The sequence below is a fragment of the Alexandromys fortis genome, unplaced genomic scaffold (genome assembly GCF_014885135.2).
Source record: "Alexandromys fortis isolate MF-2015 unplaced genomic scaffold, M_Fortis_MF-2015_v1.1 scaffold_8_1_9099942, whole genome shotgun sequence".
Classification (NCBI taxonomy): domain Eukaryota; kingdom Metazoa; phylum Chordata; class Mammalia; order Rodentia; family Cricetidae; genus Alexandromys; species Alexandromys fortis.
The window spans coordinates 5,554,939-5,571,550 of record NW_026067898.1 but is presented as its reverse complement, the minus strand read 5'-3'; positions in this window follow the sequence as shown (position 1 = coordinate 5,571,550).

Here is a 16,612-nt window from a genome sequence, read left to right as displayed (position 1 = left end):
TCTTGGGAATATACCCAAGAGATGCCCGATCATATGACAGGGGCATTTGTTCAACTATGTTCATAGCAGCATTATTTGTAATAGCCAGAACCTGGAAACAACCTAGATGTCCTTCAATGGAAGAATGGATGAAGAAAGTGTGGAATTTATACACATTAGAATACTACTCAGCGGTAAAAAACAATGACTTCTCGAATTTTGCATGCAAATGGATGGAAATAGAAAACACTATCCTGAGTGAGGTAACCCAGACCCAAAAAGATGTCCTGTGTATTCTTAAGCAATCGTTCAAAACTGCAAGATTTGTTATCAAGCACTCTTGAACTCTCGGTTTCTTTCTTCCCATCCAGTTCCATTCTCAGAGCCCTGCCCTCGGGGAATCTTCATGGGCCTCTGCTGAGACAGCATTAAAGGATGTGTTTCAAACTCTGAGATGGCCTAGGGCTGTACTATCTCTTCCAAAATTGCTTTTGTTTTCCCATGCAATTGGGCTAAAATTACAGGGAGTAAAGCCTCTAGTGGGGAGAGGAGAGAGTTGACGATCTCACTTGACTGATCTGTAACAGACCCATGGATGATGGAGTGAGTCCACACGGTTTTACATTTGATCATTCTTCTACAATAGCTTCTCAACCTTCCTAATGTTGAGACCCTTTGACACGGTGCATGTGTTGTTTTATCTTCATCACAGTGGCTGTGCCTCAATCTACCACTATTTCAGTCAACAGTTGTGACTCCATAGCTACCAGTCGGCTTCTCTGGCAGCAGCCTAGCTGCTCAGGCCACAGCCTGGGCATGAATTCTTTCCCCAAAGGCACTGGCTCTGCCACCACCACTAAAGGTAGCTTTAACTAAACCTCTATCTTTCTATTTATAAATAAAGCTTGAGACTCAAAGGCTGGGGTGAAAAGCTGCTAGCTCAGAGAGGTTGAGTAACAACTAGCTAACCTTCTCTTCTTGTTAACATCCCCCAAAACACCTGTTCCTCCACTCCACCAAAACAGAAAAAGCTGCACTACTCAAAATCCCTCCCTCCTTCTTTCTGCGCATCTCTCTATCTCTTCCAGATGCCCTCTGATGCTCTATGATTATTTTCTGTCAACTTGTTGCTAACTCAGCCTCTGGACCCAAGGTTAATTTTACCTAATTAATGTAAATGCAAACTCAGGGTTCACAGTGTGATCTAATATCCCCCAACACCCATGTTGTGAGGGCTCTCAACCATAAATTATTTTCGTTGATACTTCATAACTGTAATTTTGCTACTGTTATGAATTGTAATGTTAATTTTTTAGAGATAGAGGTTTGCCAAAGGGGTCCCTCCCCACAGCTTGAGAACCACTTTGGTTTACAGCATTATTGATGTACTCAAATGGACATTACAGAAAACGGGAGAGATGATACTACAGAGCTTTGCAATAAATAAACTAATAACTTGGAATCTTTTATGAAGAAATGAAAAGCGTAATATCACCTCAGGCAAGTAAAAAAAAAACTGGGAAGGAATGTGCTTTGATTTGGGTGTGATTTAAAGGTTCCCGTGGGGCCATTACAATTGAACTCTTGATGGCCATAAGGTGGCCAGAGTTTGGGGATGTGAGGGTCATTGGGTCATTACAGCACACCATCTGAAGACCTTGTGGGAGTCCTTGGTAGTTCTTCTGAGTCACTTGCTCTAAAAGCCTGAGCTTGTCCCCACCCAGGTTCTCTCTGCTGCTGGATCACGGCATGACCATTACTTGTACATATATTTCTGCCATGAAGTTCTCACCAGAACTCTACCAATGTAAGTGCCCTGGAGCCTCCCAAAATGCGAGCTAAGGACAGTTTTGCCATTATTAGCTACCTCTGGTATTTTTTTCTAAGACCACACAGAGAAGTGACACTGGCTATTAATACATCAAAGACATTTATTCGTCGAGAACCTTATGACTTTAAATGAGATCTTTCTATGGCAATGATTTAAGCCAGAAAAAGCAAATCAAATACAATATCCACATTTTTCATTTTTTTCAAGTATTTTAGTAATAAATACTATATCAAGTTTTCAAATTGAAGAAAAAATCATTGATAATAAACAAACACAATATTAAATATGTTTCTCCTGTGTTTTCAGTAATTCCTGGGATAATGGGCAGTTTAAAAAGTTTAGTGTTTTACTCATGAATTTTTGATTGTAGAATTTATTTATAGAAGATCAAGTGTGAATTTGTAAATAGCAAATGTGCAAATTTAACACAGAACAATAGAAAGAATGTTCTACTGCCTAGTTATCCATATGGTCCTATATTATGGCATGCTTCTTCCCCTGTCAACTGCCACAATAACGAACTGTTCTCGTCTCAATGTAAGGCCAACAATTCCTTCTGTCTCACCTCTCTGTAGAAGAAGGAAATCATTTTCTTCTACAATGAACCTTTCTCAAAGGTAAAATAAGAATTAAGAAGGTGAAGTCAAAACATCTTGTTATGCCAGAGAGTAAAGAAAATATAAAATGCTATAAAATACCAAGAAGAATCTGGAGCCAAGCTGACAATGTCCCTACAGTGCACAGAGCTGAACAATTTACATGCGATATGGATACAACTTTAATGTATTGAAACATACTAAATATATTTAATTCCGTGAGTTCATTGTTTTAAACACTTATTATTTGTTGGAGGATACTAAGCAACTTACTATTTGAGAACAGAAAATGTGGTGATATTTTGTTAGTGCTTTAACAGATAAAGCTTGCCTGAAGATCAGAGTGTGGAGCTAACCACACTAGTTAGTCACAAGAGGCCAGGCAATGGTGGCACACACCTTTAATCCCAGCACTTGGGAGACAGAAGCAGATGGATCTCTGGGAGTTCAAGGCCATCCTGGAGTACGTGATTTTGAATCAATCTAAAAGAGAAACCAAGCGGTGGTGGCTCACCCCTTTAATCCCAGGACTAGGGAGGTGAAGATAGGAGTGATATGGCTGGATGGAGAGAGGAATATAAAGCAGGATTCAGTCTGAGGATCCCAGGAGACAGAATCACTCACTCAGTCTTAGAATTCAGTAGAGTTAAGAACTAGTGGCTGGCTGGTCTGCTTCTCTGATCTCTCAGCCTTTACCCCTATATCTTACAGATTTTAATTTTAAATAAGAATTCACGCTACACGGTGGGACACAACCCAGCATTAATCTGCCTTCCCTAAACAATCTGTAATGATGAGAAAACAAAACAATGAGGGAGATACTCTAGATGATAAGAGGAGGAAGGATATGGTCAGCATTTCATCGTCTGAATTAATACATATCAAGGCATTGAGCATCAACGGCTGCTAACATCACAACCAGAATTAAGTCGGCAGTATACGCTCTTGATGGATGAAACATACCATTGCCTATGAAATAATCTCATCCAAAATTTGAATTCAAATCTGATAAAATTTTAGATGAAACTGTGAGTGTGAAGGAGACTTTAAAAAACAAGAAAGGGAGCTGTTTAAAATATACAGAAGATCAATCAGAAATAGGTCCACATTTACGCATTGGAACGGAGTGCCCAACCCCATAATGTTTTGTGCTGGGGTCTAATGGGAAATATCAGATTATATGGAACCACCCCATTATACAGGGACCACTTCATGAATGGATGGGCTTAGCTGCAGAAAGGAATTTACGGTCTGGGCTGTCTCCCTTGAGCTCTTGTGCACAGTGTTTGTCCTTTCGGCAAGATTCAGCACAAATCTTGGAGTTAGAGATCTACTTGCAGTACCTTATTCTTACAGTCTTCAGCTTCCAGAGCTGGGTAAAGCAAATATCCATTCTTTTTATTTGTCCAGTCTCAAATACTCTGTTGCAGTAACCCCCAATAGACAAAGACAAGTGTCAAGACGAGGGGAACCCATAGGACAAATGACACGGAATGCAGCAAGGGGAAGAAAGATGAAGTATACAGAATAGGAGACATACAGACATGCAACAAAGCATTGAACCAAAAGGAACTGGCACACGAAGGTATTGTTTGGAAATGCATCAGGTACGAACAGAGGCATTTATGAGACAATGAGAACAAATGCTCCCTATAGGAAATGGAGCTGTTCTTATCTGCAGGCTTTCATTGCCGTGTCTGCACTGAATTACATTTCTGCAAAGCATTCTTATCTTGAAGCGTTGTGCTCACAAATATTTATGGACAGAATAACGATATCTAGAGTTTGCTTCAAAATAATACTGCAACATCATAAGCATAAGAAGACCATTTATTCTTAAAACACAGATATTGGGATTGTAATGTACAAGTAGGCTCGCATTTGTCTATGTTTTAATTTCCCAATCATAAAAGTACTTTCAAATACTGTCTCGTCCTCCTGCATTGTTTAAATCGACAGCTTCATGTCTCTAACCCCATTGGAAGGAAATTCCACACAGGACTGGCCACATCTTCATCTTCTGCCCCACTCTCTCGACTGAGGCTTTTTTGAAACTGCTCTGGCCCTGATGCCCTCTGCCTAAATTAATTCCCCTCTCTTGTCTCAAGCACCTCTTAGTATCTAACAGGAGTTGGACCATGCCTGGGTTCTGGCACTCCTGCTGCCTTGATTTCTTCTAATTTCACTGGCCTCTTCTCAGATGGCTCTGGATAATTTGGGATGCCCCTGGGCTCCTAACCAATGCATCTTGCTAGACAATATCATCACAGCTTTAAAGCTCAGTGAAATGCTGGGGTCTTCTAATTTAGCATCCTCATCCCTGGGCCTCCGCATGGACACTCAGTTCCCCACCACAACCTTCAGCAGGCAGATCATCTCACAGCTTATAAACGAGCAGTAAAACCTCTGGTCATGCTTTTCTCCTTAAGATGTCGCCTTACCTCTCCCAGTCTCCCCATTCATTGTATCTCTGTTCCCCAAGTCAGTCTGACAGAGAGACTCAGAATTGAATTATGTTTCCCCTTATTCTGTACAGTCAATCTGTCAGAAAGTCCTGCCAGCTCTGGAGCTTAGAACTGGTGCCTTGGTCAGCAGTTATGGTCAAGCTACCATAACAAATGCCACAGGTTATGACCGAAATCCATTTTCTCATCATTCATGGGGACAGAGAAGCCCAGGCAAGGCTCCTCTGATGAGGGACCGATTCAGCTTGTGGGGAAGCCTCGTCTTCCTGGCTTGCAGATGGCCATCTACTGGCTGAGTCCTCAGAGGGCTGGCAGAGCAAACAGCTCAGGGTCACCTCTTTATATGGAGACTAACACTACCATTTCACAATCCTAAACTTGTGGCTTCATTTAATCTGAATCACTATTTATCTCTAAAGCAGTTACATTGAAGATTAGATTTTTAAAACAATGAATTTGACCATAAATTTAAATTCCTTTTTTTCCTGCCTGCGTCCTCAGGTGAGGGCTAACTACTTTTCGGCATTTAGATCTCAGAACAAATATCCTTTCCCCAAAGCCTTTTCTTGACTACCTCTACATTACCAACTTAAATCCTGCTAGCCCTGGGGTTTGCCACTAGCTTTATTCAAATTTCTAGGTAAATTAACTTGTAGTTGTTTCTCTTGTGGTTGGAATGTGAAGTGTTCTCTTTGGTTTATATAGTAAAATCCTTGGCCCTCAGGTGGTGGTGCTGTTCCGGGAAGTTGTAGAAACTTTAGGAAGTGGAGTCTCTCAGAAGGAAGGGGTGGGGCTTGACATCTTACAACCTGACTGACTTTCTGTCGACTCTACTTTCAGATTGCAGCTACACCATGAACACTGCCTTATGTTCCTGCCACTGTGCCTTCCCTATCTGGAGGGACTGCATTCCCTCAGACTGTGAGACAAGAGAAACCCTTCCTCCTTTAAGTTGCTTTTTGTCCAATATTTATTCACAATATGAAGAAAGGTAATCAATACACTCATCAACTTTACTATGTCTGCCCTACACTGCCCTATATCTGCACTGCAGATAGATTTCTGACATGCTCCACAGCATTCAAGGGTCCCAGTGTAGTAGGGTTTGCAGCAGAACGGGACTCCCCTTGAGTGCCTGCCCTTCCTAGCATCTCTGAGTGTTCCTGCCTAGAACATGCACTAAGGGTACCACCTTAGAGCATAAATGAGACAATGTATCCTCAGACTGTAACTTAGCGCTCCAGTCTTTTTAGCACCTGTCTTTCCTGGCGTTCTTCATCATGCGGCTCTGTGTAAGGCACCCATTTCTCCTCCATTTCCTGATGACACTGGAAAGTACAGATCCCTGTACTTGCTGACCATTTCTAAATATGATTTCAGGGATGAATGGCTAGAAATTTATACTTAAAGTATAAGATCAATGGGATCTTCCAGGAACCAATACTTCAAATTTAGCCACAGGCTCCAAATTGTTTCTGTGTCTCTGAACTTGGAGTTGTAAAAGCATAAAACAGAGCGTTTCTAACCAAGCCGACTGGAGGGTGCACTAGTCCAGCCTCTCCTGCTCAGCATTAAGTGATAAGTCAGATATATTTATTTTCTAGCATAGTATGAATTTCAAATGCCTAAAAGTAAAAAGTACATACAACACCACCATACAAAATAAAATATAAAATAAAAGTTGACTATCTACTCTACACACGCAGCAGGTTCTATTAGCACTGTGGCACTCGGCTGTTTTTGCAGGTTATATTCCCTGGAGTGAGATGGCCCTGCTAAGTGTAAGGATTATTTTCCTTCTCTGATTTCTGTACCTACTTCAATTTCCACCCGCATTTATGACACGCCCCTCATCAGTTCAAAATGCCAAATCCTTACCAGATTTTCACATTTTTGCCAAACTGACAGACAAGATTATGTCACGGCTTTAATTTAATCTTACGGTTAAGTTACAGTTTAAGGATGCATTCGCTCATTCACGCGCTAAGTTGGTGCCCAGTAATAGTCTAGGCAGGAACACTCAGGGATGCCTAGGTAGGATATTGCTGTGAGTGCCAGGCACTACAGGGGGTCCTAATCACTGTCTGTTGCATGCCCACACAATGGTTCTTACACACACACACATTTATGTTGCTCTAATGAAAACCAGGGTTGATACACAAATACCTCGTGTGTGTGTGTGTGTGTGTGTGTGTGTGTGTGTGTGTGTATGGTTCCACTATCCTTTTTCTCACCTAATATGTCTTGGACATTCTTCCAGGCCAAGGACATTAGTTTGTCCTTCTGAAAGGTTGCATTATAGTCTGTTGATGAATTTATTTAGTCTTCTAGTGATAGGCGCTGAAATTATTTTAAGTGCTGAAAGCATTATTTATTGTTTTTAATTATCTCTTATTAAACTAAGTTGCTTACATGTATTTACAGATCTGTCCTGACATTTTTGCAGGTTATATTCCTCTGGAGTGAGATAGCGCTGTTAAGTGTAAGGACCATTTTCCTGCTCAGATTCATGTACCTACTTCCTTTCCCACCCACAACTTATGATACTCTCCTCATCAGCTCAAAATGCCTAACTCTTATCAGATTGTCTCATTTTCGCCAAACTGACAGACAAGATTATCTTACAGCCTTAATTTGCATTTATTTCATCTTAATGAGGCAGAGCAACTCTGCCTGCGTCCATTAGCTGTTTGTATACCAATAACGTTTATAATCATGTCTTCATGTATAGATAATTAAAACTTCCCACTGAGATTAGTGAGGGCTTATAATAGAACACATATTAGAACTGCTATAAATGTATAAAATGAAGTGTTAGCAAGGAGAATTGGGCTTCTGTGATGTATTGAAGATGGAAGCCCACCTGGCATGTGTAAATGTCCCCAAACATCAATGGGAATCTTACCACTAGCCTGGTATTCCTCTATGCCCAAGAAGGCAAAAATTAATATGACCCCATCTCTGAACTTGGAGCTTTTCCAGCTAATTAACCAAGAAAATTAAAAGATAAAAATGAACATCTTGGAACTTACAATAAAAATTGTAAATTGTAAAAAAACAGTAACTTCTTGAATTTTGCATACAAATGGATGGAAATAGAAAACACTATCCTGAGTGAGGTAAGCCAGACCCAAAAAGAGGAACATGGGATGTACTCACTCATATTTGGTTTCTAGCCATAAATAAAGGACATTGAGCCTATAATTCGTGATCCTAGAGAAGCTAAATAAGAAGGAGAACCCAAAGAAAATCATATAGGCATCCTCCTGAATAATAACCTTCACCAGGCGATGAAAGGAGACAGAGACAGAGACCCACATTGGAGCACAGGACTGAAATCTCAAGGTCCAAAACAGGAGCAGAAGTCGAGAGAGCATGAGCAAGGAACTCAGGACCGCGAGGGGTGCACCCACACACTGGAGAACCGGGATGTTCTATTGGGAACTCACCAAGGCCAGCTGGCCTGGGTCTGAAAAAGCCTGGGATAAAACCGGTCTTGCTGAACATAGCGGACAATGAGGACTACTGAGACCTCAAGAACAATGGCAATGGGTTTTTGATCCTACTGCACGTACTGGCTTTGTGGGAGCCTAGGCAGTTTGGATGCTCACCTTATTAGACCTGGATGGAGGTGGGTGGTCCTTGGACTTCCCACAGGGCAGGGAACCCTGATTGTTCTTTGGGCTGACGAGGGAGGGGGACTTGTTTAGGGGGAGGGGGAGGGAAATGGGAGGCAGTGGCGGGGAAGCGACAGAAATCCTCAATAAATAAATAAATAAATTTAAAAAATTGTAAATTCACAAAGCATTAGGACTCAGAGTCATACATTGGATAAACTGGATCGTCAATAAATATGCTAAAACAAAACTTCAAACTAAACCAAAAAAAAGTAACGCCGAGTCTCCACTATCATGGGTAAAATGACTCCAGGTTAGCATTAAACACATATGAGATTTATACAATAAAACTGTGTTGATGCTTCTGAAGGTGAGAGCTAATTTAATTCCTCCAGCAGACAGGGGAATTTGCCTGAAGAGCTGATGAATTGCCTCTCTCACTTCTTAAGTCCCTGCCTGTGCGTGTTCTGATGGTTTTACGAATAACCAGGTCTACTGGGAAGCGGCACTCAGCTTCTCAGATGTATTCACTCATAAAGTAATCGCAGGTTATAATCAAATCATTCCAAATATTAAAAGAAAATGAGAGTGAGAACCATGTGCGCGCTTCTCTCTGGAGTCGAGAAACAACACACTCCCATTTTAGACACCTTGTCAAGCGCTGCTGAGGCAGAAATAATTCAGCCCAAATTTACACCCAACAACCCAGATGCTGCACGGTTGAGAAAGTGGGGCTGCCCTGGTTCTGGCACACAGTAGAAGCGTTGGAAGATGAAATGCAGCAAGTCCCCCCAAGCTGCCCCAGATTGTATAGGGAATGGGGAGACTTGCCCCGAGGGACCACTTCCCCTGCTCTTCCAATAGGACAGTTAGCTCAGGTGAAGAGAGAGCTCAGTGGGTAAGGAACCCTCCAGAAGAGCTTTGCCACACATCCCCTGCTTGAAGCCATCAGGAGGCATTATGGCTCAGATAAGTGGTTCTCAACCTGTGGGTCGAGACCTCTTCGGGGGTCAAATTTTAGATATCTTACATATGAAATGGTTACAAAATAACAGTTCACAACAGTTGTGAAATTACAGTTATGGAGTAGCAATGAAATAATTTTATGGTTGGGGTCACCACAACAAGAGGAACTGTATTAAAGGGTCTCAGCATTAGGAAGGTTGAGAACCACTGCTCTAGATAGATGAACTTGAGTAAGCATGTAGGAAGAGGATCCTAATGAAGCTTGGTTAACTTGGGGTTTTACCAGGGAAGCTGATGATGTCAGTGGAGCCCCTTCTAGTGTTCTAGATACTTCCATGGAGCAGCAACCTCAACGCTATGAGCTCTGGCACATCTTCTTAGATTGGAAAGAAATCAGAGCGCAAACTCAACCTGGGCCTTTCTGTGGCATTCTGAGTCATGTTCCGAGCAACGCTTCCCTCAGCCCAAGACTGATGGACTGAAAAGGCAAGCAGTCTTATGGGACTAAGGCAGAGAGTATGAGGGTGCTTTGCACAATGACCCCCTTCTTCCCTTCCTCCTCCCTCTTCCCACTGTATTAAAGGTGTAATTAGTGCATGAGATGCTTCACAGCGTAAGTCTGAATACCTGCACATATTTATGCTGTTACCACCATAGCTAGGGTAATATAATATAATTAATATAATATAATATGTGTCTATCATCCCTCATCTTAGAAAGGCTCCTTGGGCCTCCACCACCTTCTTGAGGTAAGAACACTTATCACAAGACAACTCTCTGTGCTGTTTAATTTCTCTGCTCGTTGGATTAATAAATGCCTGCGGGATTAGAGAAGCTCACTTCTGGATGTGTCTGTGAGAGCATTTCCAGAGATGATTAGTTCCTGAGGACTCTGACCTAATCAGTGGATAAACCTCTTGATGACTACCTAAGATAGCCTTATTGGGAAGATAAAAATGTGTCTGTGTTGGGGACGGTATCTAATTAAAAGAAGGTCTTTTAGTGTCCTTGAAGCTGTATCTCTCCTTCCTCACTTTCTCTAGTCTGTTTTCTCTTCTCCTTGTCTACTCTGAAGTAAAGAGTTTTCTGTGGCATACATCTCTGCTGGTATGAGGTTGTGACCAAGTGCATGGTGTCAAAGAACCCGGTACTGAACCCTGGAGAACAGTGAGTCAAAATGAGTGTTTTCTCTGCTTGTTTCTATCATTCACCTAGATTGTCATGGCAACAAGGAAGTCTAACTAGTACGCTCAACCAATTCTTACTAGAATGACACCTTACAGTTTTTTTACTATAGAAATGTGTTTTCAGCATTTCTCTAGAACGTATTCCTATCATATAAATAACTCTATACTTACTGAACAACTCTCCTATGCTGTTCCCTTCATTTCTTGGAGACCATCATTATTTATTTCTATGCAAATCAAATTTAGGAGGGAACGTTCTGTTGAAATAGGAGCAGCGGGGCTGCGTCCCCAGCACCCCAGCCACCTGGCTAGCTTATGCCCGAAATAACAACACACAAACTGTATTCTGTTAAACACTGCTTGGCCCATTTCTATCTAGCCTCTTCTAGGCTAATTCTCGCACCTGGACTAGCCCATTTCTAATAATGTGTGTAAGCACCCCAAGGTGTGCTTACCAGGAAGAGTCTAGCCTATGTCTATCCTGGGTCGGAGCTTCATCACATCTGTCTCAGAGTGCAGAGCTATCGCGTCTACCCGGGAGAGCTGAGCATGGAGTCTCTGCTCCAGAGAGCAGAGCTGTCAGGTCTGACCTCACTTTCTCTTCCTCCCAGCATTCCATTCTGTTTACTCCACCCACCTATGTTCTAACCAATAAAATGGGCCAAGCCAGTTTCTTTATTAGCCAATGACCTTCCTCTATCAACGTTCAGTGTTGTTCCATCTGTGAACAACTTATTCCACTTAGCACAAAGTCTTCTAGATCCTTCTATGTTGTATCAAATGATAGGTTCCATTTCTTTTTGAATCCAAATAATATTCCATTGTTTTCTATTTTCTTTTCCCATTGATCTATAGATAGACACTTGCTTGTAAATACAATGAATACACACAAGCAGATCGCTGAGTAGTTACTATCCGGTCTGTGAGTCTAACACGTTGAACTTAGTGTACTCTGAGCCTTTGAATTACAATAGAACCAACTATATCTTGAAAATGAATAGAAACCTTTCATAGTGGGTTGAACTTTGACACTCCAAAAGACTTGTCCAAATCCTAAACATCAACACCTACGAATGTGACCTTATCTGGAGAAAGGATTACTACAGCTACAACAACATGAGAGATTTGGAGATGAGATTGCTCTGGATTTAGCATAAGCCCTAAATTAAATGACCACTGTATTTATGAGAAAAAGAAAAGCAAATTCAAACACAGAATTAAAGGCCAAGCGACATTGGAGTAAGCAGTTGGCTTTAAGGTTTCAAAAGCCAATACCATTCCCAGTGTGCCTTAGGTGTCTTCTTGCAGTTCAAGATATGAATTCTCAGCTTTTCATGCCACAATGCCTTCACTCCACCAGCCTGGATTCTAACCCTCTGGAACCATAAACCAAATTAAATGGTGCATTCTTTTTATGAGTTGCCTTGGTCATAGTATTTTATCACAGCCATGGAGAAGCAATATATTTGGACACTATCAACCATAGATGCATATTCATATCTTCTGCTGAAGTTTGAAAACTACATCGCTGGCAAAGTCAGTTAAACTAGAGTCTCTGGGCTGACCCGTGGTGATGGTTACACTCCCCGGGTGCCATTTACAGCCACCTGGATTATGATTTAAATAAAAACCAACACAGAGACTCAGAAAATAGCAAGTTCCAGAAAGATATGAAGAAACTGCTTTGCTATTAGAACTGTTAAAGGTTGTGGAAAACAGTGTGGCAAGCCCTTCAAAAATTATGCAAAGCTGAGTGTGATGGTTTAGCCTCGTAAACTTAGCACTTGGGACGCTCTCAGGAGGGCCGCAAGTTCAAAACCAGCTTGGATTATGTAGAATGTTTGAGGCCAGCCTGAGATTTAGGGAAACTTGGTCTCCAGATACAAATTTTTTTAAAAAAGCAAACAAATAAAAAAAAAACCTAGCAGATAGAATCAGTATAATCAGTATATTTAATCTAGTTACAGAACCAAAAGAATTGAAATCAGGGAAACAAACAGAGTCAGACCAGTGTTTGTGGTGACATTTATAACAGCCAAAGGGTGAAAACAATCCACATGAATGTTTCTGGGTAAACAGATGAACAAAATATAATTATATATATACATATACATATATTCTAATATATATAATTAGAATGTTATTCAGCAATTATAGGAGATGAAGTTCTGGTTTACACTACACCATGGGCAAGCCTTAAAAATACTGAGTCATGTGGAATCACAAAAGATGCCAAGAGGCAGTTCCTGTGTGATTCCATTTATGTGAAGAACCGGGATGAGTCAAGCGCAGAGGGAACTCGGGGGTGTTTCTGGAGGATGCGATTCTGAGGGGGAGGGAGGTTATTGCCGAGCACCCACGGAACTTCAAGCAGCAGAGGTGAACACTCCCTAGAGATGGATCGTGGTGACAGCTGCACAAGGTGGCTCAACTTAGTGATGATCAACCGTGAGCGTAAACTCGGTCATCTTTATTCGACAAATACCTTACAGCAATAACAACTAAGTCTTCTCCATAAACGGAGCACAGGGGCCGCTGCAGCTGAGAAGTCAGAAGCAGTGCGGGAGTTCACAAAGCAGGCAAGTTCACAGAAGAGGCCACCGTGCTGGCCTGCAGCAGGAAACTCAAGGACAGGGATTGGGGATGGGGCTTCAAGAGTCAGAGACAGGAAAGTGAGCACTGCATGCCTGGGCTGCCAGTCAGAGAGCCCCCTACACTAGTATGTACGGAATCCTATTTCTTTCCAAAACTCTGCATATTGCCGATTGGTTCCAACTCCGGGAGAAAGCTGCAGCAGTGGGGCGGAGTAGGCACACGAGTTTGTCAGACAGTCAAGAAGTGGAAATGTCAAAGACCGTGTCTGCTACGAATCTGCTTTGTTTTCTTCATACCCCAACTCTGTACATCACCATCGCCGTGGGTACCACGGAGCCCCGTGACACCTCAACTCTTAACCTCTTGGGTAAACTCCCACTCCCAACATCAGTCTGAGAGAGGTTTGAGAAGCCGAGCCTTGCATAAGTCTGACAAGCAGGCTATCGATCTATTTCCAGCACAGAGTGGGTGGCAGGGAGAAGTTGAGCAAGGGGTGCGTGGGAGAAGGGCGAGGGCGTAGATGAATAGGGGCTGCGTCTCTTCGCTTCCACTTCTGAGGGAGTCTTTACTGACCTTGTTCCCCAGTGCGGTGTGCCCTCTCCCCGGAATGGGTACATCCCTGGTGTGGTTTTCTGTCTTCTTTTAAAAGGTGGTGGTAAAGTCAAATCAAATTTCAGTCCTTTTGTTGGAGAGCTCAGCCATTGCAGGAGCAATGAAGGAAAGAGCTTCCTCCTCCGCCTGCATCCAGTCTCACCTCCTTAGCATGGAGGTTGGGGTCTCGGGGCTCCTTGTCTGCGAATAGGGGACTCCTAAACTGCCCAATGGGAAGAAGGATTTCACTTAGTGCCACCTGGACCAGATTACAACCAGAACTGGTGGTTCAGGAAAAAAAATAACAAAATAAACAAACAAAAAACAAACAAACAAACAAAAAAACAGGAAAGTGTGAGCCTGCCCCACATTACCTTATGCCAGCTGTGCTCTGCAACTACGCAACACGACCCCATCTTCTGCCAGCTTGGGATGCCTCCTGCCTCCCTTGGACCACAGTTGCATCAGCTTTTGTATACCTGCACCAAGAAACATTTCCCTAGGTGGTCACTTTGGATGAGCAGAAACACCTTTGTTTTAGGCTTTCTTTCTTCAAATGGACTTGGATCACCACTAAACCCCGTCTCTTATGGGTGGAGCATCACCCTCAGGGCATCTTTCCTGTTGTCCCAGTGCAGCACAGAGAGTTTCTCTTCAGTGGTACCTTTTTAACAGGCACAGCTGCTTCCTCAGCACCAGCCTGAATGTTCCTCTTGTAGCTCCCTCTGCCAAACATATTAGTCCATTGTCTTTATATTTAACTTTACTCAGGTTCTCAGGACTCTTAGCTAAATCACCTTTTGCTGGGTGCCCATATAAGGACATGGAAGAAGGAAGCGTTTGTTCTTTGCCTGCTTTCCCTCACCTTACTGGCAACTCCATTCCTTCACTGGCATTAAAGGCTCCTTCTCCAGGATTCTAGTGTAACTGAGGACCAGCAGAGACATCCAGACTTGTGGGCTGAGCAATTACTGGATTCTTGGATTTTCCTGTTCACAGCCAAACATTGTTGGATTAGCTGGACCACAGCCTGTAAGTCATTCCAATACATACATAAACATAGTGAGATTCAGTCTATTAGTTCTGCTCCTGCAGAGAACCCAGACTAATGCAGAGGAGAAAATTTAGTTTGGTTACAGGTGATGGCGTTAGCTCATCCTGGAGGGGAAGTCACAGCAGTAGTTATCTGAGGTGGCATCTGCAATCAAGAAGCAGAAGGTGATAAATGTCCATGTTCAACTCACTTTCTCCGTATCTGGTCCAGGATCTCAGCTTAGGGAAGGTGTCACCCAAGAGGAACGGTCTTCCTATCTCAATTGCTCTAATCCAGAGACCCACCACCACACTCACAAAAACATTCCCAGAAGTGGTGCTTGATTCCATCCAGTTGACAGCTGAGATCAGTCACCAGTGATCCCTGTGAGGTTTCTTTTTAATTGCTTTAGCTTAGAAGAGCAACAGAGCTATGTAAGATGAAGGACATGCAATGTGTGAATGAATTTGGCCCTTAGGATCCTCTGTTCTTAGAGGTGCAGTCTTCACATGTCCAACTCCTGTTAGCATGCAGTAAGGCATCCACAAGCTCATCAAGCGTGTTGATGTATTCATTCTCTTTTATATTTTGTATGGAAAGGGATTGGAAGGTGGGATAAAGGGGCCAAGACACCTATCTGATTCAAGTCCCTACTCCAGGTTCCAGGTTCAGGATTCCTTCATATATAACACATATGGTCTGTTGAAAAAGTAGGTGCTATCTTCCCCCAAAGGAAAACTACAAATATCACCTAAGCCAACTTTATTATATACTATCTTCAAACTTTTCTCCTTCTGCGTGGAACCTCCAAATGTCCTACAGTGGTCCTCACCCCCCAATATTTCTCCCTTTTGTATGCCTTTATCTCCATCTCCCGCATTAAGTGAGTGCTTGCCTGTATGGCCAATAAAATGCAATCCAAGACAACTTTGAAAAAATATAAAGGCATCACAATTAGACCATAGTCCCAAGAATGGCTCATCAGTCAACTACGTACCTTGGAAACATCAAAATGACCCAGTTCCAGACAGACAGACACTTTTAGACAAAGCTACACTAACTGGCCAGCCACATGAGTTGGTGACCTTGAAGTCAAATCCTACAGCCCAGTCAAACCTTCACGTGAATATAACCTGGGTCCTTATACCACAACTTCATAAGCTAAGCAGCCCCAAACCAGGACCAGCCAATCAAGCCAATTTAAATGCCTCACCCACAGATACCATGAGAGATAAACACTGATTTTAATTCTGAACAAGTGCTTTTGGAGCAATTTGTTAGGTATTATACAGGATATGATTTTTTTCTAATATTCATGTGCTGTGTCTACCTGGAAATACCACTGTATATATGTTCACATTTCCCCTTTCTTTCCTATACTTTTAAGATAAAGTATCATATATTCTAGTAGTACTTTTCACAGTTACGCTAATGTAGAATCTACCTGAGGAGAAAGTCTATTTGTCATAACTAAACTATGAGCCAGCTAGGCAGGAAATGGCACACACAGTTTGTCGGCAGATGCCCAGGGGCTGGCATATTTAATGTATATGTATATTTAGTGTGTATGACAAATATTTGCCTAATGAATGATATAATAGATAAATAGTACATTTTAGTGTGTGCACAAGATTGTGTTTCATTAACTTCTATATTTTTGTTTCATTTTGTCTTGTCTTTTGTATTTATTTTTCTCTATCAAAATTTCTCTGGCACATGAGCCTCATGCAGTGTCTTCTCTGCCTGCCCTCA